Raw genomic sequence first — 25,962 nt, 5'->3', positions numbered from 1 at the left:
TGTGAAAAAGATAAGAAAGCTTGATGAGTCTAGTTTTTCTGTTGTTCTGAAGATTTGTTTGTTACATGTTTTATCCATTATTTTTCACAATTTCTGAAACTTCTTTTTTAGAACTGTCGACCCATGGCTTCACTGGAACAGGAAGTAAACTGTGTTCTTCGGTTAACCGAGCTAAAATGTACTGTCTCTGTCCAAAGAAGGTTTATAACCTAGTACAGTGCAGTGGCACCACACAGGAATTCCATAGCCATTCAGAAATGCATAATCAGCATTAATTCTTACATTGAGCTGATGACAGAAAGTGACTACAACTTATTTGATGCATTTGGATTCTGTACGTTTTAATTTTATAATTTTTTTTTCTGCAGAATCTTATACCATGTAGATTTTGAAAGCCTCATCTCGAAAGATGCTCTTCCCAGACTCTTTCTCGGATTCTTTCAAAGGTTTGTTCTGTAGATGCTACAGTTCTTTCATCAACACATGGTCTACCAGACCGTGGTTTAGCCACAACAGAACCTATTTCATTAAATTTCTTCGTCAACCTGACTATGCAATTCCTATGTGGTGCTTCGTTATTGTACTAGGTTGTAAGCCTTCTCTGGACAGCGACAGTACGTTTTAGCCCAGCCAACCGAAGAACCCAGTTTACGTTCTCTGCTAGTGAAGCCATAGGTTAACAACAACGGTTCTGAAAAAGAAACCATTTTTAAGTTTCAGAAAATGTGAAAAATATTGTTAAACAAATAATAGATAATACTTCAGAAGAACTGGAAAAGGAGACACATCAAGCTTTCTTATCCTTTTTACAGATTAATTTTATTATGTATAGTTACGAAGCTACAAGTACTTAAATTTGCACCATGACTTTATGGACACCCAGTATATATATGTATATATAAAAATTGATGTATTTGTGTGTGTATGTAATTTCAACCAAACTGGGCATACATATGACTTACTATCTGGAAAAGAATACCCTGGGGTTAAGACATCAGTGGCACCAAAGGGGGTTGCGGTGAGAAGGGGGTGGCATGTAAAAATAACTGAAAACGACAGATAGCGTCCAGTCCATAGTTTTCGAGGTCACTGAGATGAATAGTGACACTCTCGATGCTCTTTAAGTCCAAGTTCAGCCCCAGTAGGAATTGGGATGAGAAGGGGTGAAATATAAAATGTCAAAAATGTTGGGCAATGTTAAAGAAGCAAGTATCTTAACAGGAAAGGAGAGAGAGAGAGAGAGAGAGAGAGAGAGAGAGAGAGAGAGAGAGAGAAGTGAGAAAGATAGTAGAGGGGGTGTTAGGGAGGATAAAGAGAGAGAGAGAGTTTATCATTTGTCATTCAGAGTTTTCCCAGGCAGCACAGGGTTGGTCAGCTGATATATATATATACGTATTATATATATACATATAGATAGATAGATAAATAGATAATTATAGATAAATATATCAAGGGAGAGAAATGGCTTATGTCTATGTCTTCAGAAGGAGGTGGAAAGAGGATTTCTTCCAAAATATCAGTAAGGTGTCTTAAAATTCTGAATAGTTTATGATAGCATACACTAATTAACCGAAAACTCGATCGAGTGTTTGGTGATAAAGCAGTCAGAGGTTCTTGTCAATATGTCGACGTGGTCTGAAAGAGGCCAGTGTTTAAAATCTCCCCAATAAATCATTTACTGTGTACCCAGAATAAGTCCTCAAGGCAACACATTTGACGGACAAATATGATCAAGGAAGCAGGTATATGTATTCATTGGTTTTCTGAATTCCCCCAACGGATAATGAAGTTGCATGTTGCATGTTCTGTCAATTGGCTTTAACAATTTATCTGCCATTCACTGACTGGATAGGCGGTTGAATCTCTTCTATCAAGAGAGTGGGAAATTCTTTTTTTTTTTTTTTTCAGTTTCTCATATATGCATACAAACACATACACACACACATATATATATGTATGTGTGTGTGTGTATGTGTGTTTGTGTGTGAATTTTACCGGATGCTTTTTTTTCACTTGAGAGAGAATTACGCTGAAAACCTCCGTTAATCATGAAGGAATTAACCGAAAATATATGAAAATTATCTTGTATGGTGCAAACGTGAATGGATAATTAGTGAATATAAGAAAATAAAAACAAAATCGTTGAATGATATCTTACTTACGTATCTATCCAAAAGTATTTTGAGTCTGGGAAAATTTTTTACTTAATGAGAATGTTAAGAACTTTATTATCTTTTAGATATTCCCAGACTGCTATTTTATTTATTTTATAGTACGCACACACATATATGTGTGTGTGTGTGTGTGCCTATGTCTGTAATAAAGGTGTTTCCTGCAATTCCAGATTGATGATGATGATGATAATAATAATGGCATTTACTAAATAATTTCCTACTCTTTATCATTTGTCCGCCAGACTCTGACGTTTGTTGCGTGCCCCTTGATTTATTCTTGTTGATCAACTCGAAGACACAGAGATCGATCGAAGCAAGTAAACATATAAACTGTCCATGGCCAACTTTATTATCTCGTTAATGGTGTATTCATTTGCGTGTGCTCAATACCAGTTGTCTTTTGCTTTTGGCGTTTCTGTCGTATTTCGAAACGACTTGATGCAAACTCCTCCGCGGCGCTGTCGTAATGCGACGCTCCAGCATCGCAAAATAGATCTAATCCCGACGTAAAAACTGTCCAACTTCGTTATTAACGGACGGCTTTTACAGTCCATTCGGTCGTCAAAACTTTCATTTTAATTTTCTTAATAACCCGCCGCCGTGACTCGTCTCGCTCGCGATTACACGACCTCCCCGAGTCTTCCCTGATAAGAAAGCGCACCTTGGGTCACACTTTCGTTCTAATTGCTAATTCGCTCTTGGCAAGAGGCGTGTCGCAACGGGGATTCTCTCTCTCTCTCTCTCTCTCTCTCTCTCTCTCTGTCGTTCGTCGTTCGCGTTGCGGCGGCAATGTTTCATCGACATTACCATTAACATTTCACCTTCATCTTCGTTCGTTGCTGCTTCTTCTGCAGCTGCTGTCAACGCACGTCGCTTTTCGTGATTTATAGAGCGTGCAGAAATCTGGCTGTGTTTATTTTTACTCGTCTGTAATCCGGCGTAACCTGGCTTTGGTTTTTATGTACAAAATTTGACCGTTCTTTTTGATTGTGGAGGAGTCTGCGAGTTTGTCTCTGTTCCAACCGTGTGGCATTGTAGATAATTTTCTAAGTTTAGTTCATGTTGCAGATGTAGCCCCTCTTTAGGGGTGGGTGATTTTGGCCAGAACATTGTAATGACGAGGACTGTTTGCGCTGATGTTTTTTTTAGAAGAAAAGCAAGTATTGGTGATAGTGTTTAAAGAAGAAAATGCGTTAAAAGTAAATCTTATTCTTTAGCTACTTTTCAATAAAAAAAAACAATCCTCAACTGTTAATTCCCCGATGTTCATAAAATGTGAAGGCTAATTGTATATACGTTTTATATATATATATACATATATACATATATATATATATATATATATATATATATATATATATATATATATATATATATATATATATATATATACATACATACACACACACACATATATACAGGAATTAATACGTGATATAGAATATAAACTAAGAAAAAAAAAAAAAAAAAAACAGTAGTGCAAGATGATTCGCCTTGGCTCTAAGGCGTTCCCAAGCAAACTACCTACAACGGAAGATGAAAATTACAGTGAAGACTCAGTTTTTCAAAACAACAACTGCGATTAAAGAAATATAAAACCATTTTAATGCTTGCAGAAGCCATTAAATTTGATGTTGGTCTTCAGATGAGGATTACCCAGGCACTGAATTAACCAAGGAGAGGTTAAGGCCATTACCAAGAATTTCCGAGAAAGTTTAGTTTCTCGTTAATTCTCCTTCGAATATCTTTGGGTCATCTTTTTGGAGACTTGGACTTAATTCAGTATCATTTCCATTTGCTAAAAATGTCAATGCAGACTCTAAGAGATTCCAGGAGACATTATTATATCTTGTTAATACACTTAGATGTACCCAGAAAGCGTTGCTCTTTTGCCAAGTTCTGATCGAATATTTATTCTGACATTAATTCCTCGCTTTTCTAGCCCAAATAAAATAAGTGACAGTCCACACATGGGATGTTGTAAAACAATGTTGTTAGTCTGTTGCGAAACTTCTTAAAAAGCAAATTTTCTAGCGTTGGTATACGGAAAGATTACTTTTATTATGTTGAATATTTCCCATCACTGATTTGATGAACTCAAAGCTGGTGAAATAAGGCAAATAATTGGGGCTTTTTTTTTTTTTTTTTTTTTTTTTTTGTAATTCTTCCGCCCAGTCACTTTTATCGTAATATGAATTTTAAACAATATTGTAACAAGTATCCAAAATATGAGTTGGTTTACCCAATTCCCTTATCAGTGAAGATAATTCAGAGATATTTTCTATGATTTCCTGGAGAATAAATTCCTATATAAACTAAATTTAAAATTAAAAGGTTTATGTCTAATAACAATGTCTAAAAATGGAAAGTAGATATTTTTTTTCTCTTTTTAGAATGAATGTGATAGACGGGGCTGGTTCATTGAATTTTTTCTTAAAGGTTATTTACACGTATTGTCCTTAGGGATAACAGTACAAGTATTTGAATAATCGTAAAAATAGAAAGTTCTCAAAAGCGTTCTTTATATAATTTTAACGGCGCTGGTGATATTACCCATTGCAGTAACAAAAATGAATTAACATTCACAAATATACAATCTGATCAATTCCAAATATGATTGACTGGTAGTAGGTAACCCAGTGTGCGAAAATAATTATTGAGATTTCTATTAACCGATGCAGTAGGATTTTGTGTGGGTCAAAACAAACACCAAAAATGGATGCCTGGTGGGGCAGTTCCTGGCAGCGGCGATAACATCTCCGTAAGATATTACATTTTTGACGTTGTGGGGCCCGCAGACCGGAGTCTGAATCTCGAAGGGTTATTTTCTTATGCGTTTCAAAGCCGTAATGATTACGGTGACGATGATTCGGAATCTCAGGAAAACTAAACAAAAAGCCATTGTTATATTTCATTGTCTTCATAATTTAAAGTTGAATAACTTAATTGTTTCCGAAAAGGGCTCTTCTTTAGTATCGAGAAGCTCTTTGTTGGCCGAGTCGGTTGAGCTTCAGACTGTCACTAGATGGACCGGAGTTCAATTCCCGCGGCCGGCTGATGAAGAGTTAGAGGAATTTATTTCTGGTGATAGAAATTCATTTCTCGCTATAATGTGGTTCGGATTCCACAATAAGCTGTAGGTCCCGTTGCTAAGTAACCAATTGGTTCTTAGCCACGTAAAATAAGTCTAATCCTTCGGGCCAGCCCTCTCTAGGAGAGCTGTTAATCAGCTCAGTGGTCTGGTAAAACTAAAGTATACTTAACTTTTAGTATCGAGTATTTATTATTATTATTAACACTGAATAAACATCCCAGATTTGAGATGCAATAAGTTACGATAACCATTATTACCCGGATATTAAATATCAAACTTTGATTTATTGGCTTTTGTGATGTGGCTGGTTTCATCAATTCTGGGCTCGTGCAAGCGTTCCTAAAACGTTTGGAGAAATTAATTTCACTAGGAAATGAATAAGCAAACCCTTTTACGATGTCGGACCGGCGATTTGGAAGGTCACTGAGTATCTCGAAGGAAAAAATGGTCGACAGTATCGACAAAGTGAAAAAACGCGTGATAAACCACATCTTAAGCTCATAACTTTTCCACTAAAATGTTTACAAGACAAAGTCGCCACATTGCTTTTAAAATCCCATATAGGGGATGTGACTTTCCATTCGGGCAAATCAGTCAGAAATGAACGAGAAAAATCAACATAGATATTCCGTTTGAGATGGCCAAGGGGATAATGCCCTTTTGTGCAAGTGCAAAAAAAAAAATCTTGAATTCGTTGGACCCTGAATAATGACATAACAAGATTTTCCTTAATTCTCGTTAATGTCCTTAGTCCCTCCTTTGGTTATTTCCGTACCTAGTTTAATATTTAACAGCTCTTCCTCCTCTGAAGATCAACCTCAAATGTAATCTCCGTATGCATTAAAATGGCTTTATGTTTCTTTAGTGTTTTGTGAAACCGGGTCATCTTGGTAATATACTATCCCTTTTTTGTAGTTTGACTGAGGATGCCTTAGAGTAAAGGTGAAAGATACTGTACTTCGTTGTTCCATTCTTCTTGTCATCATACACACACACACACACACATATGTATATATATATATATTGTGTGTGTATGCATATTTGTGTGCGTGCGTGAACATATTAGAAAAGGTGTTTGAATATTCAGGCGGTTTTCTTTGTGTGGGAGCGAGTTTGCACGCACAAAATGGAACGGCGGGCTGCGCTGTCATTTGTATCCAGATGTAACGTATTTGACGAGAGAACGGCACCTGAGTCTGTCATTTGGGGCTGGCTTGATTACAACCCTTGTAACTCCCGCCTGAAGTGATAGGGAAGACCAATATCGCTACGAACTTTATTTTCCTTTATCGGTTACTTTTAACATGCACAAACACATACTCACTTACACACATACAGACACAGGCACATCCATATATATATGTATGTATATATATACATACATACATATATACATATATATATATATATATATATATATATATATATATATATATATATATATATATATATATATATATATATATAAATATATATTAGGGGAGAAAGAGAATTCCTTTATTTCCTTTCAGTGTGCTGCATTACGCTGACGTTTCAGAACCATGCGTCCCATTTTCAAAGCCATAAATTAAAGAGACGACAGATTTAAGAGTAGACTCAGATTTGAAAAACGAGAAAAATGTTTTTGCACATAAGTATAAAAAGAAACATAATGTAAAGGCAAGAGCCGAGTGACACTCAGGGTCCATTTTGGTTCCAGAGAAAACTCACGAGAGGTATAGAGGTGTTGACGTGGACTGAGTATTTAACTGGGGAACTGGTTGTTTAATCAAAAGAGATTCTAGTATTGACAGTTGGTGGTCATTCGGAGCTTTGCCTAGTATTTTAAAATTCCTGTAGCTGATATTATATTTGCAGTTTTTCTCTTGGTCTCTTATGCATGAAAATTCAGGGTTTGATAATTTAACGCCCGTTCGGTAACTTACACCACGATGAGAGTCTAATCTCACCTTCAACAACCTACGAGTGGAGCCCACGTATTTCCCCAGGCCACATCTGGGGCAATTAAATAGGTATATGATTCCTGAGGTCATCAAAGGGTGCAGACTTTCTTCATATTTAAACAGAGACTTGATCGTCGTTGGATTACTAGGTATTAGTTTCAATTTGACAGCCGGTAAATATTTGTTTATTATTTGTCATAAGTCATGGTGAAAGTGTTTATCATAGATAAGCGAGACACTTGCATAGAAAGATAGTTTAGGGACTGGTGGTATTTTGAATTTTGGATGAAAAATATTGTTTAAAAATTTGCGCAAATGTTTGTAAAAGAGTTCAGATGGGAAACAGCTATTAATAGAATGTTTGTGGAGATACAGAATTTACTCGTGAAAACCATTCCGATCAGATGTTCAACTAAAGGCCCTGTGGAAGACGGTAGACAAAGAATTTAACTTAAAATTAAAGAAACAACGGCTACAGAAATTAGAACCCAGACCAGTAAACGATTTTTTGCCTAAAAACCGTGGTATTAAAATGATCATCACGTCTTAAAACCATTATATATAAGAAGGGCAATTTATTTCACTTTCATATTCGATTATAAACTTTATGTTAGGATACATCTGGTTGTCATACTCAAGAAACTCATCTGATCGATCTTTGTTCCTAAGCAGCAGAAAGGTGTCTATCAACATATCTGCTGTAAAAAAGGCTTGGCAAGCCAAGGGCGCTCCTCCAGGGAGCACATAGAAATATTTGAAAAGATAGCACCTAATTGAGATCCCATGGCCATACCATCAGTTTGAACATAGGCTTTCTCGTTAAGAAGGAGGGTGTGTCCAGCACGGCCAATTGCAACAGCTTTTGTTTTTTTTAAATCCGTGGTATTAAAATGATTAAAAACGGTATCTGGTTTAGGAAAAATTCGATCTAAAATAATATCGATTGTTTCTTCCACAGGGACATTAGTAAAAAGTGACTCCACATCTAAACTAGCCATAAAAAGATCTGAGCCTTGTGATGAAATCCTTTCTTTGAAATTATCAGAGCTTTTAATACTATAATTATTGGCAGTTAAGGGTGCTAGAATTGGGACTCGAAATTTAGCCAGTTTATAATTAGGAGTGTCATGTGAGGTAGGTACAGGTCTCATTGGGATCCCTTCTTTGTGAATTTTGGGTCATGCATACATTATTCCATTGGAAGCACCTGTGCTCTATAAGGATTTACCCTTCGGGCCAGCCCTAGGAGAGCTGTTAATCAGCTCAGTGGTCTGGTAAAACGAAGGTATACTGAACTTTATAGGTATGAGTACTTATAATATTTAAGTCCTTTAAACATTTATAATATTTAAGTCCTTTAAACATTTTAAAAATCGATTTATTCGGTCGTAATTTTACAGTCGAGGATCGAATAAATCGATTTTTAAAATGTTTAGAAGACCGAAATATTATAAGTAGTGGCACCTATGAATCCTTACACAGCACAGGTGCTTCCTAGGGAATAATGTATGGATGACCCAAAATTCACAAAGAAGTTATTCCAATGAGACCTATACTTCAGAGACTCATGTGATTATGACTGTGGTGTTTTGGTTTTTGATATTGGAATATTAGTGATAATTTCAACTTCGCTTTTGACCACGAGTGTCAAGATTCATGAAAGAAGTGGTACGAGCGCTTTGATATTTGCTTACGTATTTCAAGATAAGTGTCATTCCTTTCATTTCGTATAGTTCAACGACCCTGCCCTTGCAGATGCGCGTTTCGAGCACCTGTATTGTGGAATTACCTGTAGGTCAGCGTGCCATACCCGGTCAAGATGCCCAGAAATCTCAGTGTGCACCCCATCCTGTGCGACTTATCGTAGCCTACGAAGGCTTAATGATAACGCTTACTCGTTTTATGGCACTTTGCTTAGTAGTTTGTTCATTTGGTAAAGTAAATTAGAGTAGTGCTACAGGGCTCCATTGATAGCTCCTGTGAATATTTCTCTTCTAATTATTTAGTGAATTACACATTTTAAGCGGACATTCTGAAGTTTGCCTTAAACCCCCCCCCACCTTGTGGTAATTTGAGTATATTCATTATTACATTTTTCTGTTCACCGGATAGCAGCCCCTTTTAAGCCAGTTGCTGTTATCTAGATATATATATATATATATATATATATATATATATATATATATATATATATATATATATATATATATATATATATATATAAAGTCGAAACTATATATATATATATATATATAAAGTCGAGTCAGGACCTACACCCCGATTCTTACCTTTCACCTGTGGTTATGTGTGATAAATGAATCACGTACAAAAGTGATAATAATCATATATATATATGTGTATATATATATATATATATATATATATATATATATATATATATATATATATATATATATATATATATATATATATATATATATATATATCGGTATATGTATTCATGAAATCATGGTAGCACCTGTGTATTTATTTACGCAGCGTAATCCTTGCTCTCTTATTTATTGCAAGTGAAGCTTTCATATGTGTAATTGTACAACGCACATCCCTGTATATGAATAATACCGGGCAGATCCAATATCGGAAGACGAGCAATCAAAACGCAACGCCTACTTCCCATCCACTATCAGTTCACGCGAAACTGTCTGTACCTTGCATCGCATTCAGCAGTTTCCTCTATTGCTATTGCATGCAGCCTGCAGCCACATTCCATAGAGTCGTCATGTTTTTATTTATTTTTTGTTTGTTTGTTTGTTTGTGTCGATGGTGAGGCGGCGTGATGGAACGCACAGAGAGAAGAATGAGGGTTGGGAGCGAACGACGACGGTCAAGCAGCGGTTCGAATGGCCGCGTTCGTTTCACGTCTCGTCTCTCGTATGGCGCTTTCGGTTGATTGCTCGGGAATTGGAGACGTTTTTACTTTTCTTTTCCCCCGGTTTTAATTTTAAGTGGTTCGTGTCAAGTCATTCGTTTCCTTTTGCGTCGGTGTGTTGCAGTTTTACAAAATTTTTGGCGGAGTTACCCCTTCGCTGTGTGATGACTTTTTACTAACCTGTATGACATTTAATATTGCTGTTTTCTCTACTTTTCAGGTCTGGTTACATGTTCCTTCGCAAATGTATTCACATATTTGTCGTTCGTGAATACTTTCGGTTCTCAGCATTTGTAATGAAAGACCTTTTTTTATATTATGTCTTACTTTGCAAAATAAAGGTGAAGTTTTCAAAACGCAGTGACCTAATTCATGAGTGAGTAGCTGTTACTCCTGTAGAAATGGCCCAGTTTTCAGTTAAATGGCCCTTTTTGAAATGAGACTTTTTGGGGAGTGGGGAAGGGAATGACTCGGATTCCTTAGTTCTTATTAAGATGAATAAAAAAAGAGCGTTGAATGCAGACTAAGCTTCCGTTTAAGTTTCCCTCTTCGAAGGACTTTTCTTGATAAAGTTGAAAAAACAAAATAGTTCTTGCATTGATAAAGTAGGACCCTCATTTAAAAGACCACTGCTGTGGTAAGGTTCCTCGTTGGGTGAGTGGGTGCCGTTCTCAGCTAGCACTCTGCTGGCCGCGAGTTCGAATCTCCGACCGACCAGTGAAGAATAAGAGGAATTTATTTCTGGTGATAGAAATTCATTTCTCGCTATAATGTGGTTTGGATTCCACAATAAGCTGTAGGTCCCGTTGCAAGGTAACCAAATGGTTCTTAGCCACGCAAAATAAGTCCAATCCTTCGGGCCAGCCCTAGAAGAGCTGTTAATCAGCTCAGTGGTCTGGTTAAACTAAAGTATACTTAACTGCTGTGGGAAAATTCTCTCCTTGGCTTTCACAGTGATCCTTCCTCTCATTATTATGACCCCTATTTCAAACACTAATTAAGGAATGCTGGTAATCCTTCCCGTACCTCTTGCGTCTTTCCTCAGCGAAAATTGGAGTACGGCATTTGCTTAGTTTTATCACAAAATTCCATTGTCTGGACAAGACCTGACGGTAACTAGGTAACAAAAGAGGGAAAAGTACAGGAACTTTTCTTGAAGAAGCCAAAATTTTCGAGTGTTCCTCGACTGAGAAACTGAAAAGAGGTTATTTTTCGAGTGTAGTCATTTTATGGGGAACTTAATGAGAAGCTGGTATTTTTATTACCTGCTGGTATCTGCACTTTGGATATTCACATTCCATTTTCTCTTTCATTTCACGAAAATGAAGCCAAAAAAAACCTATATTTCATTGGAGTAGAAAAGGGTTAGCCACCAGATGACAGAGAGATACGAAAGAGTAAAATTGAAGTTGTATGTAGCTTGCATAGCTTTAATCGAGGAAAATAATGGGACCACCACATACATTCTACACTACGATCCTGTACGGCCGCACCTTGCCGTTACTTTTAATCCCGATGTTTCATCCTGGGAGCGTCCATTTTTGTGTTTTGACTTTAGGTGTCCATTCATTCTCTAGCATTCTGTAACTTTCCATTCCACACTTACGCAAGATATGCCTTCCCCCCTCTGCCCCCTTACGCTACCCACAGCCTCATATCAATAACAACACACCTTCAACTTCCGAAAGAGCCCTCCCAACCCCACCAACCGACAATCCCAGTCTTAAAAAAAAAAATTAAAAATAAAATAAAAACGAGATAGAAATTCTGTCTGAGACGTCCTAAATGGAAATTCAAATTTGGATGTCGAGGAAAACATGAGGATGAGAATTAAAAAAGAAGGGAAGTAATGGAGAGAGAGAGAGAGAGAGAGAGAGAGAGAAATTTGATAACATCCTTAACCGAGACTCAGTTGTTGTGCCGTCGCGCCGCTACCGTATAAAGGTTTCATCTTTCTCTGGAGAGAAAGGACAGGCTGACAGCAGACAAACATATGCAGTCGGAGTCTGAAATATATGGTGCAAAACTAGCAGTAGTTTTTATTCCAGTAATAATAATAATAATAATAATAATAATAATAATAATAATAATAATAATCCTTTTTTTCATTCGAAAAGTGTTTGTCAGTCGCCCCTAACAGTAATAACTTAGAATTCTTTTTTCATTCGAAAAGTAATGCTTGCCAGTCGCCCCTAACAGTAATAACTTAGAATTCTTTTTTCATTCGAAAAGTAATGTTTGTCAGTCGCCCCTGTAATTAGTGAAATTCTTTTCATTTTGTTTAAGAGAAGCGTCGTTGAAATCTTCGTTGCAGGAGAAATTTTCAAGTAAAATTGCTGATTATCAGTTAAATTACTGTGTAAGAAATCCGCGATTAACTCTCAAGAGCAGTCAATATAAATCTTGTCCTTTTTGTAATATGTGACTTTTCGAATTTCGTTTCCAATTGTATTAAATAGTCAGTCATGCACACGTCATTAAAATACCAGTAAAGTCCTCTTGAAATGAAAAGTTAGTTAGATTCCATTGCAATACCTGACCAGTAGTTTCCCATTTCAATGGATGCTCTGTCAACCGCTGTGTTTTGTCGCAAGGTAAGTAATTTTAATGTGAGTTGTCAGCGAACCTCCACTGCGGTGTGTCAATGACCGGGCAGTTTTTTTAGTAAATGAATTTTATTTTTCAAAACTGCCTTCCATGTCCGTTGTAATGAGCAGTTAATCATATTCCATTACAGTCAGTGCCGAGTAACATCTTCCTTTTTTCAATATATTACCAGTTAAATCCTTCTACAAACAAAATATATACCTGCCAAGTTCAGTGAAAGGGAAGTATTTGTGGGAAGTCACGTCGAAACTGCAACAGTCATTTTCAAGGACGTTCTTCCATCCTTGGCTTGTAAGATGCCCCATAGCTCACATACTCCCTTAAGCTCACATGTATTCATGAAACTGTAGCTTGAAATATTTATATTTAACCATCACACCACCTCAGTCCAGTTGGAGCAAACATGTGGAAAACCGTTCTCCATTTTTTGCAAACTTCCGTAAAAGAGTTTTTCCCGCTCATTAAAAGTTCTCAACCAGTTGTGGCGCCTTTCCAGTCAAATCCCAGCGCAGAGAGGGATGTTTTCATTTATTGCTGAATATGTTCAGTAAGACCAGCCAAGCCCTTTGACCATAATTGACCAGTTAATTCCATTTCTATTAAATGATTGATCTGGTCCAATATCAAGAAATAAGTGATGGAGTAATTAATTATTATTGCAGTAAATAAGTAGACAAGTCCTTCAATGAACAACCATTCAAAGCTTGTTACAATAAAACAGAATAAATTAAGAAGTAATAATTAATGTTATTTACCAGTTATCTGTAACTGGGCAGAAATGATGATTTCTACTGTACCCTGCTGTTTTCTTTTTTTTCAATTACTGAACTTCCCTCAAGAGGTTGCTCTTGAGAGCAGGGATTCCCGATCTTTTTAAGAGGTGGGGGAGGAGGAGGACCCATCGGTTTTCTGGGTATTTATAAGATCGCCACCATAACTCTAGAAATTGTGAAGGCATCCAATTAGTCGGACTTATTATAAGTCCCACGCAAATTTTAGACTACTTTTTCCAGGGATTCAGAGATAAGACTTGTACCACTCAGATATTTCAGAGGAAGATATCATCATTAACCAAACTCTCCTATTTCATATATATATATATATGTTTGTGTGTGTTTATGTATACATATATATACAATATATATATATATATATATATATATATATATATATATATATATATATATATATATGTTTGTGTGTGTTTATGTATACATATATATACAATATATATATATATATATATATATATATATATATATATATATATATATATATATATATATATATATATATATATATATATATATATATATATATATATATATATACACAGTATATATAGATATATATACGTACACAGGTGATAAGCTTCCAGCTTGACGCAATAGTTATTAAATACATTGAATCAATTTGGCAATAAAGTAGGAAAAACTAATAATTTTAAGGATGAACTTCAAAGAAACAAACTTTGTAAAAGACTAGTTGCTCAATATACTATCTCGATACTGACGAGTGGATCAGTTGCATCAAAGAACCATATATATGTGTATATATATATATATATATATATATATATATATATATATATATATATATATATATATATATACATATATTTCCCATGAATTTATGGTATTTTTACAGGCTGGCAACGGAAACTTTATTTAATTGTCCTTGGAGTTCGGACTTACGTAAAGGGAAATCGTAAAAACAAGAAAAAAGGGGTGAATTTAGGAGCTGAAGGCTCTACTTCATGAGGAAATGTTACGTAAACACTTGGGATAAATTAAAGAATTATATTTACAAAAGGAAGTATTAGAAGGGTAAATGGATAAGTAAATTGATAAAGGGCTTGCAACACCTGAAGATCCTTCTACTGGAGTCTTTACTAAGGGCAAGGCACAGTCCAAGATGAGTCCACTGTGAATAGGTCCCTCTGCAAGAGAGATTTACACATTACACGCCCGTAAAGGAACAGTATAACACTGAATATGACCCGAGTTTGCACTGAGGGTGCCAAAGACTCGAGGAATGAATGACCACTTTACACTTGAACACAGGACATTGGAAATGGTACTGGATAAACTGGCACAAGTACAGAAGTGAAATGCTGGTACTTCAAACTTTCTAAAGTGCAGACTGTCGTGACTGAAAAGTCTTTACTCGCACTTTACCTTAGGGGAAGCGGGTCTCTGGCGAAGAATGACGAGGGACGTTCACACTGATGATGCACGCTGTCCCTCGAGGATGACTGGGGTCTGAAGTCGGACGGGGCGGGAGGGTGAATGGTCTCTCAGCAAACTGTATCACTCGCCCGAGTGTATGGCTATCCCCTCCTCTGCTACTGCGTGGCTCCTGCTCACACGACTAACTGCCTACGGCTCCTGCTGCCTCTTCCTTTTAAGGGCTCCGGCCACGTCGTGCCCGTGTGCAAACGATGTGTCATTCGCCAGGTGGTCAGCGGTTTGGTTGCCTCTTCCACGGTCCTGCGAAGATAAGACAGTTCAGCAGCCTAATCTGCCTTTAGAAAGGTTGTTTTAAGCAGCTTACTTGGGCTAAGCTGCTTAAGGGAGTGGCATTAAGTCTCCTCTCTTGCCCTTTTTATCCGTGTCATCTCAGTATCTGTTCCAGGTAAAAAGAAGGACCGATCGAAATGTTGATAACCTTGCTCTGATTTCTAGGTCAAATACGATCGGCCATGCGGCGGCGACTTCATTCTCAATAAACAAAGGGTAAATTAGGCCGGGGGTGGGGCGGGGGAAGGTGCGCTGTGCAGCGACTTCTTGTAAATTATAATAATATATATAACTCTCACGTTGCACATATCCAGATATACTCATTATTCCGTGCGGTAAAGTTTATGTTTGCTGTTAACCTGCCCATTTTACTGCAATATTTTTTTAAAGGACAGAGAAAAATAGCAAAGCAAAATTAGTCGCTCTATTTGGAAAATATGTGAAAGTGAGGTTTTGGAAATGAAGTGTTTTAATGAAGGAAACAATGGTAATTTTTTAACATTCACATTACACGTCTCTTACAGGGCGCTACGTATATTTTCCACTAAAAATATGTTGCTCATTGCATTAAACATGCTGTGGTATACCTGGAAAACTTAGTGAAAAGATACAACTTTTAGCTGCAAAATGCAGATGCAATTCGTGATAGAATTCAGTAAGAGACCAAACGAAGAGCAGACTAGTAGTCTCTCTCTCTCTCTCTCTCTCTCTCTCTCTCTCTCTCTCTCTCTCTCTCTCTCTCTCTCTCTCCAAAAAATGCCTAACACGAATGAGAATGCTAAGGATGGCCCTAACTTTTTTTTTTTTTATGTTGCCCGATATTTCACAGATTTGCTAAAGTGAAAAAGCATCTTCTTCATAGCTGAGAGGCGTACTTCCAAAACATCGTTTAAACAAAATAGTTTTGTTTAAAAAAAAAAAAAAATCTGGTTTAAGTAGTCACTCTATTAACTGAGTGGATTAATTATCTATAATCCGGATCATACCGTGAGCAAGGACTGCTGAATGAAAATTCATTCATGTTATGTTTACTATCTTTAACTTAAATCAGTTAAGCAGTTCACAAGCATTACTCAGCTGTAATCATAAAAAATGAAATTGCAGAAAATAATGACTCAGACTATCAGTGTCTGCTTATGCATTTATGATGGCAACGCTGCTCGCTGCTTGATAATTGATGAGGAACATTGTATCGCAAGTATATTAAATATGAAAAAAGCATTTCCAGACCATAGGGAGAGCACAGCGGTGCTTGCAAGCATTAAGAAGATTACTAAAACACCGGGGCCTCAGTAATCTTCTTTGTGCCATTTGCCTTCTTATTCATGTTGGTTCGACTTTTTCTTTCAACGAGAATTCACGAAAAAATTCCGGTTCGATCAGTTGTGTTCTTATTTCATCTTCCACTTCCTCCTTCAGTAGGAGGAGGAAAGGTGTCGAGAATATGAAATTATCTTTTTTTGTGAAGAAGAAATGTTAATTGAAGTATCGGCCATCGCAGAGTTTGTGAGGTTCACTTGTTAAAAGCCATGAAGAGAGATGCGTCAAGCGCTGCTTGCTGCTTGAACGACCGACGGTTTCACTGCTCGAGGCAAACAAAGAAATGTTTAAAATTCGCTCGTGGTCTCTCTCACAAGTGCTAGGGTGTGAGGGAGGTCAGTTTTAATGCAAATTTATGGAATGTGATAAAATGTAACGGCGGTAAAAATTCTCGTCGCTCACAAGTTCCTTGTTGGGTGGGTCGGTATAGTTCTCGGCTAGCACTCTGCTGGGCCCGCGTTCGAGTCTCCGGCCGGCCAATGAAGAATTAGAGGAGTTTATTTCTGGTGATAGAAATTCATTTCTCGCTATAATGTGGTTCGGGTTCCACAATAAGCTGTAGGTCCCGTTGCTAGGTAACCAACTGGTTCTTAGCCGCGTAAAATGAGTCTAATCCTTCGGGCCAGTCCTCTCTAGGAGAGCTGTTAATCAGCTCCTCACTGGTCTGGTTAAACTAAGTTGTACCTAACTCGTCGCTCACAGAATTTCTTACTTCTTGCAAATATTAGCCACGTTGTTCTCCCCCCCCTTCCCCCTTCCCCCAACCTTTTACCATACAGACAACCCCATCCCACCCTTTCTCTTTCCTTCCCATTCTACCTTTCCTCCACTCCTACCCCCTTTCCTCCTTAGGGGCAGCGGGGGGGGGGGGCCGTTGGTTAGTGCCGTCAGTGCCCCTCACGCGGTGCACTGTAAGCATTACTTAATGTTCTTTGCAGCGTCCCTTCGGCTCCACCCCTTTTCATTCCTATTACTGTACCTCCTTTCATATTCTCTTTCCGCCATCTTACTCTCCACCCTTTCTCAACAACGGTTTCACCGTTATTTTCAGCGCTGAATGACCTCATAGGTCCCAGCGCTTGGCCTTTGGTCTAAATTTTCCTTAACCCCCTTCCTCTCCACTTTTGCCCTCCCCTTTACACTCCCAATCCATCGAAGATATTTATGTCACAGCATTTTCAGACTAACCAATCACGTCACTCTGATTAAGTTAACCCTTGACGATATGACACGTGGCGATTCGTAATTGGTTACTTGATATCGATGGTGGCGTCTTGGCAGGCAACCAGTCAGGATAGGCCACGTGGTGCTTCCTGATTGGTTACTTCAGACGCCTTACCATCCAAAATTATTTTTCTTAACCAAGAGCTTTTAGATTAAGAACACTAGGTTTTCCTATGAATGGAGGTGAAGTTTGAAGCTATAGGCGATGATTGTAGGCAACAACGCTAAACGAACTTTTAAATGGAAGACTTGGCAAGAATTATTTCACCGCTGGAAAATAATGATTCGATTTTTAGACGTCTGTTCTTCGAGTTGCTATTTAGTGTTGTCACTGCATGAACACAAGTGATATTTACTTATTATTCCCACATTATTTATTATATAAGCTGATTGTTCTGTGTAAGAATATGTTAGGAAAAATTATTCATTCAGTTGTTTTGGGATTGATTTTACTGAATGACACCACACAGCTGACTCTAGATTGTCCTGGGAAGCTGGAGAGTATGTATATATATATATATATATATATATATATATATATATATATATATATATATATATATATATATATATATATATATATATATATATATATATATATTATCAAACCAAACCCAAACCAGATTTGTCCACTTCTGCTATTTCGTATCCGCTAAAGGATGAAAAGATTCAGCATTAAAGCAAAATTTGCCGAGTTTGAGAAATAGGTCATCTCAGAATGTGCACAGATTGCGTGCGTGGGAAAAAAAAAACGCAAAGATAATAATAAAACGAAAAGAAAAAGAAAATGCCGATTGTTTTTACCTAGTTGCCTCTGCGAATTCCGTACAGAAATCCACAGGAATAACTTTTAATTCCGCGAAAAAATGGGATTTCTAACTTGCAGAGCTGAAAGCCTTAAAAAAAAAAAAAACAAATAGAAAATGCAAAAAAAAAAAAAAAAATGACCTCTATGGATGTCGGAATAGTGCTTTTTTTTCTTTCTTTCCTTTGTACGTTTAAAGTTTTCGTTTTTTTTTTTTTCCTGGTGTCCAAACTGCCAGATATTTTCTCGAGTAAAATTATCTGTGCTTTGCGTTTTTGGTGCATATGTATAATACGTGGGTTTTTGGACCGATTAATTTGGTGTAATAAGAAGGGTATTGAGGTCCACTTTGGTTGTTTTTATGAGAGAGAGAGAGAGAGAGAGAGAGAGAGAGAGAGAGAGATTCATCTTTAAATCTGATTTGTTTCTTGATGTTTACCTGATTCAATTTACATATATTTTTTCTCGCGTAATTGTCATTAGAAATCATATCGTTTTCAATTTAATATCTTTTTTGGTTCCGTTTTGCGGTGCTTCATCCGAATAAAATTTAAAGCGCGTGAGATCTTAATAGCTTGGAATTTCCTGAATTATTATTATTATTATTATTATTATTATTATTATTATTATTATTATTATTATTATTATTATTATTATTATTATTGTAAAATTAGGAAAAAGAACTTCTTTAATACAGGTTTTGTTAAACAGAATGGCAGTTTTAACAGCATTTATTTTATATAGTAAACGCTCAATTCGTCTTATCAATTGCTTTTCTTGCGATGGAATGGTTGCAAGCAATTGTCCGATATTCATATCCGGTGGTTTAGTGATGTGTACGAGGTAGTTCTCGTGGGGTGTCGACTAGTTTCGCCCTTCTCGTTAGGGCATCATTCAGGACAGGACCGCAGGGTGCAATGGCTGTAGAAGATGACCAATCCACGCATTACAGCCATGGCATCCTGCGATCCTGTCCTGAATGATGCCCTAACGAGGAGGGCGAAACTAGTCGACACCCCTCGAGAACTACCTCCTTCACATCACTAAACCACCGGATATGAATATCGGACAATTGCTTGCAACCATTCCAGCGAAAGGCAATTGATAAGACGAATTGAGCGTTTACTATATAAAATAAATGCTGTTCAAACTGCCATTTTGTTTAACAAATCTGTATTATTATTATTATTATTATATTATTATTATTATTATTATTATTATTATTATTATTATTATTATTATTATTATTATTATTAAAATAATAATAATTATTATTATTATTATTATTATTATTATTATTATTATTATTATTATTATTATTATTATTATTATTATTATTAGTATTATTATTATTATTATTATTATTAAAATAATAATAATTATTATTATTATTATTATTATTATTATTATTATTATTATTATTATTATTATTATTATTATTATTATTATTATTATGTGAACTTACGAAAGTAATGTCAGCCAGTATTTGCTAGTTCTTTTACCTTTGGTGGAGATGCCGATGGAATGGGCAACTTCATGACATTTTCTAACCTTGGGCCGAGAAAACGAAAGGAAATTGGAGAGAAAAGAAGTGGGATTTGTCCGAGAAGGCTTCAATAATCCGCGTCTCTTAATTGAACTTAATGATTGTTTATGGGATGTTGCCCAGTGCCAAATTGGTGTTTGACTTGACTGATTGATCCAGTCGGAGTTCATTATGTCCCTCCACGACACGTGGGCTTCGCGACTGCCACAAAAGGGTTAATTTTATGTTTATTCAGGCAAATTCCGTTCTTGGTGGTGGGAGGCTAATCAGTACTTCTCGGTTCATATGTTACTGAAACAAGTTTGCTGTAGAGGTTTCATTAGTCCGGCCATAGTTGGTGACGTATTTCTCCACTGTATCAGGTGTAAGACATAGTAGGGTCAGTGTATCGAATCGTAAAGTTTTTTACAACAACAATGGATTTTTCTTTCTTCCATGCACCAGTACCATCATCAGACAAGACAGGGATATGCCATAATAATTCCTAAATATTTATTGTATACGTTTTTTTTTTCTTACCTAGGCTTCATTATCGAATGCGTTTTGCAATTCGTGTATTCATTTCTGTTGGTGATCATTAAAACTTTTCCAGGACCATTGTTTCAGGTAATACATTTGTTTGTTTCCAATACATCTGACTGGTTTATCAAAGGACAAAGTTACGAGTTTTAAGCAACAATTGAGTGTTTGTTTTTTGAGTGACAAACTTATAATACAGCAGCATTTCGCTGCACTAGACCCCAATATATATATACATACATACACACATACTTACATGAGTGGCCGGCTAATTACCTAATTAATTAAATGATTGATACCTTGCATGCACCGGGACCTCGTAAGCTGCCAATCCAGGCCAACAAGGCTAAAACGACAAAGGAAACTACAGTTGAAAGGTCGCCAGCTTGAAACTAATCACTACAAGAGTATATTTGCTTCACACAAGTACGTGTATTAATTAGACTTACTGAAACTAGTTCCAGACAGAAATAAAGAATTAAAATGGAACATTTACAGGAGCTCGAAATATTAGTCCTAGTCAGGACAAGTACCATGAATAATGAGTTAAATACCACAAAGGGGTAAGTTAAGGTTATACCACTAGATAACAATGCATTCAATTAACAGGGAACCCACTCAATGCATTCAATTAACAGGGAATGTAACGTACTTTTACAAGGGTTCTTAGTCAGGGAAAATGAGAGATTCAGTTGGAGAAAAAGAACACTGGGAATCAATTTGCCAAAGTCAGATTTACCACTGAATTCAAATAACGTATTGATCAGATGCGTTAAGTTGCTACAGTCCTCTGGGTTCAACAGTTGTCCCACTTGCTGGTGTGGAAAGGGACAGACAATGAGAGAAGAACTCACAGCAGCTGGTGGACAGGTCAGTTTTGTGTGGGAGCTGTCTGGCGAAAACTCCACCCATGGCCTTCTCGCTGGTGAAAACTCGCCACCCATCGCCTGCCTTGGGCATGGTGTGGGTCCAAAGGCTCGCCACCCATCGCCTTGGGCATGGGGTCGCTGGTGTGGTCTGACAAAGGCTCGCCACCCATCGCCTTGGGCATGGGGTCGCTGGTGTGGTCTGACAAAGGCTCGCCACCCATCGCCTTGGTCATCGGGTCGCTGGTGTGGTCTGACAAAGGCTCGCCACCCATCGCCTTGGTCATCGGGTCGCTGGTGTGGTCTGACAAAGGCTCGCCACCCATCGCCTTGGTCGCTGGTGGTCTGACAAAGGCTGTGGTCTGACAAAGGCTCGCTGGTGGGTCGACAAAGGCACCCATCGCCTTGGGCATGGGGTCGCTGGTGTGGTCTGACAAAGGCCACCCATCGCCTTGGGCATGGGGTCCACCCATCGCGCTTGGTCATCGGGTCGCTGGTGTGTCTGACAAAGGCTCGCCACCCATCGCTCTGACAAAGGCTGCCACCCATCGCCTTGGTCATCGGGTCGCTGGTGTGGTCGCTGCCGCCACCCATCGCCTTGGGCATGGGGTCGCTGGTGTGGTCTGACATCGGCCTTGGTCATGGGGTCGCTGGTCGACAAAGGCTCGCCACCCATCGCCTTCCCAGGGCATGGGTCGCTGGTGGTCTGACAAAGGCTTACAGGCTCGCCACCCATCGCCTTGGGCATCGGTCGCTGAGGTTACAGGACCCAAGTAGGTTTTAAAGGAAGTATGCCTGAGAGCTAACTAGTAAAGTCTTTTCCCTTATGAGTTCCATCAGTTTGAAATTCCCACCCTTCTGTCCGTTGGCTGGCTTAAGGCGACAGCACAGCAACATCTTTCTCGCCCGACACTTTTCGTGTGGGCATCTACCCCTTGTCTTGCTACTGCTAAAGTTAACTTCATAATGAATTAAGATGCAAGAGAGGCGACGCAGCAACGTTTATAATACATAATATAGTGTGTGTATATTTTTTATCTTATGTATAGAGTTAGATATTTTAACCGCTATATTAGCCTTGAAAATGCATTAAGCAATGTGAAACGTCGACTTTTGAATAAATGCAATGTCAACAGCATGCCTTTCCATGAACGCCTGATCAGTTATCATCTGATTATCATATATATATATATATATATATATATATATATATATATATATATATATATATATATATATATATATATATATATATATATATATATATATATATATATATATATATATATATATATATATATATATATATATATATATATATATATATATAAAAAGGAGTATATAAATATATATATATATATATATATATATATATATATATATATATATATATATATATATATATATATATATATATATAAAATATAAAGGAGTGATAAAAACGCTAAAAGGTAGAGAGTCATTGCTATATATTTCGGGGAACAACTGTCTTCTACGTCAGTTTTACAGGTAAATCACTTCCCCAGAGGTTAATACAACATCAACGCTCAGTAAGGTATGGCCAACAGAGCTGAAATATTTTCACCACATAAATTTAACAACAATTATCGATTCGAAATCTAGATGGTAGAATCAGCATTGATTAAACGAAGAAATGCGATGAACCTCTCAAAAGGAGCTAAGGCTTAGATACTATAGATAAAATCTTCCTCCAACCAACGATTAAGAAGATGAAGGAGAAACTGTCAACTGGCGTGACGTAACGGCTGACCTCTGGAAATTTGGTATAAATGACAGTTTTCTGCAACTCTTATTTCATTCATTACCTGCCTGTCGAGGGAGGCAGTTGTTCTCCCAAATATATAGCATTAACTTTCTGCCTTTTGACGTTTTTATGGCCTCCTTTTAAAGATGGAATTTTGTTTTAACAGAAAAATCACAGTCATATATATATATATATATATATATATATATATATATATATATATATATATATATATATATATATATATATATAATCAAATGGGGAGGCAGACATAAAGACTTGTTAAAAAGGGTCAAACTATTTCCGACGTTTCGTAATGCCTTCATTACATTTTCAAGGTCTGTACAAAATAAATAACATAAATTACAAAAAGGCTATAAATTTAAATTTAAAAAATTAAGACTGCACAGTGGATTACAAATTAGAAAATTAAAAAATAGAAGGAACAATTAAAAAAGGACAACTTAAAAAACAATACAAAATCTCTCTCTAGAGAAAAAAAATTATATACAATATAAAAAGTAAGCAGATCTGGACCAACCTCTTCACAAATAGGTTGGTGTGTGTATAATATATATATATATATATATATATATATATATATATATATATATATATATATATATATATATATATATATATATATATTTATATATTTATATATACATGGGTGTGTTGTGTGTGTGTGTGTATGTACATGTGAAATATTAACTCTCACTCACAAACACCAACAGTTTAGAAGAGAAAACAAAATTTATTTTATGAGATCATTTCACTCAACTTTAAAAATAATTTGCATTCAAGGAAACTTCGAATAACATAGAAACCTTATTGTTGGAGTTTGATACCTATAGAAAATCCCTTCACCCTTATAGAACTTGAGTCGATAAAAGTTGAGCAGAATTTTTTCCTTTCTCTCTCTCTCTCTCTCTCTCTCTCTCTCTCTCTCTCTCTCTCTCTCTGTTTTTTTTTTTTTGGGGGGCGTTTCTAACATTCCTCATTATCCGAAAATGATTCGGTTTCTTCCAATAATTAAGTTTTGAAACTACCTGTTATGAGGCTGAATCTTATTTTCGTTGTCCAAAACAGCTCCAAATTATAATATGATTTTCCTTGGGCGAAATTTACTTGTAAACTATACCAGAAACTGGTTGTCATTCGTCTTCATAAATTCCGTCTTTCTCTGTAATTGAATCATCTAAAATTCCAGATCTTTTAACGGAGCTCTTGGCAAATGAAATTTTATTTGCAATTGGCAACGATTGGGAGTTACGACTGTCGGTTGACAGTTAGGGATTTATCCTTATCCTTGGGCCGGGAAATATTTGTTGGATTTTGCCTAAAACGTTCAGAGAAGATCCTCGGGTATTTGCCTTTAATAGTTCGACCGTTATAGGAGAAAGCTAATAATAATAATAAGAATAATTATTATATAATTATCATTAAAAGAGATTATCTCTTTTACTGCTTGAAGTGTTGGTTTAATTTTTTTTATCTTTTTAAAGATTTGCTTCTGTAGTGGGGCCATGTCATTTATATTATCCCAAAGTTTATTGGTGGAAAAATTATATATACTTGGTTTATGTTAAAAAAACTGTTTATACAGAAGCATATATGGACATTATGTGAGGTCGAAAGCTTCTGTAGATTTTTTATCAATTTAAGGTATATATTATTCTCCAGTGGGTTTTTTTTTTTTTTTTTACCAAAATTCAAACAAAACGCGAGAAAAGTGTTTTTAATTCCTGGATTAACTGGATTCAACTCGTGCGTATTTTATCATGTCATTTCGTGTATTTGTTGCGTGTATCCATCTTCTGTAAAAAAAAAAAAAAAAAGCTGTTCTGTACTTGGTCATTTTATCCATTTTTTTGAAGACCATGACTTATCGTCTCACACCAGTTAAAAATAAAACCAGTGAGCATCCCTCATTTGTATGCAAAAGATGGGTGGAGGCAATAAATAGCCGAAACGTCCTAATTAAATACAACCAGGTCAAATCCAGTACAATTTTTTTCAGCAAAGAACTTTAGGTGTGTTATATATGACCTGCCGCCACGAGAGAGAAAATTGTTAGAAAGATGGCCCTCCGTTAATGTATGTCGGTTGAAGACAACTTTGTTGTGTGGGTAGTTCCACATTTATTCTTATTTCAGTTCTTCACATGACACGTGTAATATACTGTGGGAGTGCTAGTTCCTCGTTGGGCGAGTCGGTAGAGTTCTCGGCTAGCACTCTGCTAGGCCCAAGTTCGAGTCTCCGGCCGGCCAGTGGAGATTTAGAGGAACTTATTTCTGGTGATAGAAATTCATTTTCGGGCCAGCCCTCTCTAGGAGAGCTGTTAATCATTTCAGTGGTCTGGTTAAACTAAGGTATACTTAACTTCGTGGGAGTGCTTTCCCTCTGACTGTGCAATCACGATGCTTGGACCAAACAAAGTACAGAGTGTTGTTTCATTTCTCGGTATAATGTGGTTGGGATTCCACAATAAGCTGTAGGTCCCGTTGCTAGGTAACCAATTGGTTCTTAGCCACGTAAAATAAGCCTAATCCTTCGGGCCAGCCCTAGGAAAGCTGTTAATCAGCTCAGTGGTCTGGTTAAACTAAGGTATACTTAACTTTGTGGGAGTGCTTTCCCTCTGACTGTGCAGTCACGATGCTTGGACCAAACAAAGTAGAGAGTGTTGTTTC

The 25,962-nt window shown here is 36.8% G+C and overlaps 1 protein-coding gene across 1 annotated transcript in view; it reads left to right on the top strand.

Annotated features, from left to right (window-relative positions):
• Positions 1–25,962, top strand: part of LOC136852017 (uncharacterized) — a 354,152-nt gene that overhangs the window by 103,341 nt on the left and 224,849 nt on the right. The window lies entirely within an intron of this gene.

Source organism: Macrobrachium rosenbergii, chromosome 24 (genome assembly GCF_040412425.1).
Source record: "Macrobrachium rosenbergii isolate ZJJX-2024 chromosome 24, ASM4041242v1, whole genome shotgun sequence".
In the NCBI taxonomy this organism is placed as follows: Eukaryota; Metazoa; Arthropoda; class Malacostraca; order Decapoda; family Palaemonidae; genus Macrobrachium; species Macrobrachium rosenbergii.
The sequence above is the reverse complement of the archived record's forward strand: the minus strand, read 5'-3'. Positions and strand labels throughout refer to the sequence as shown.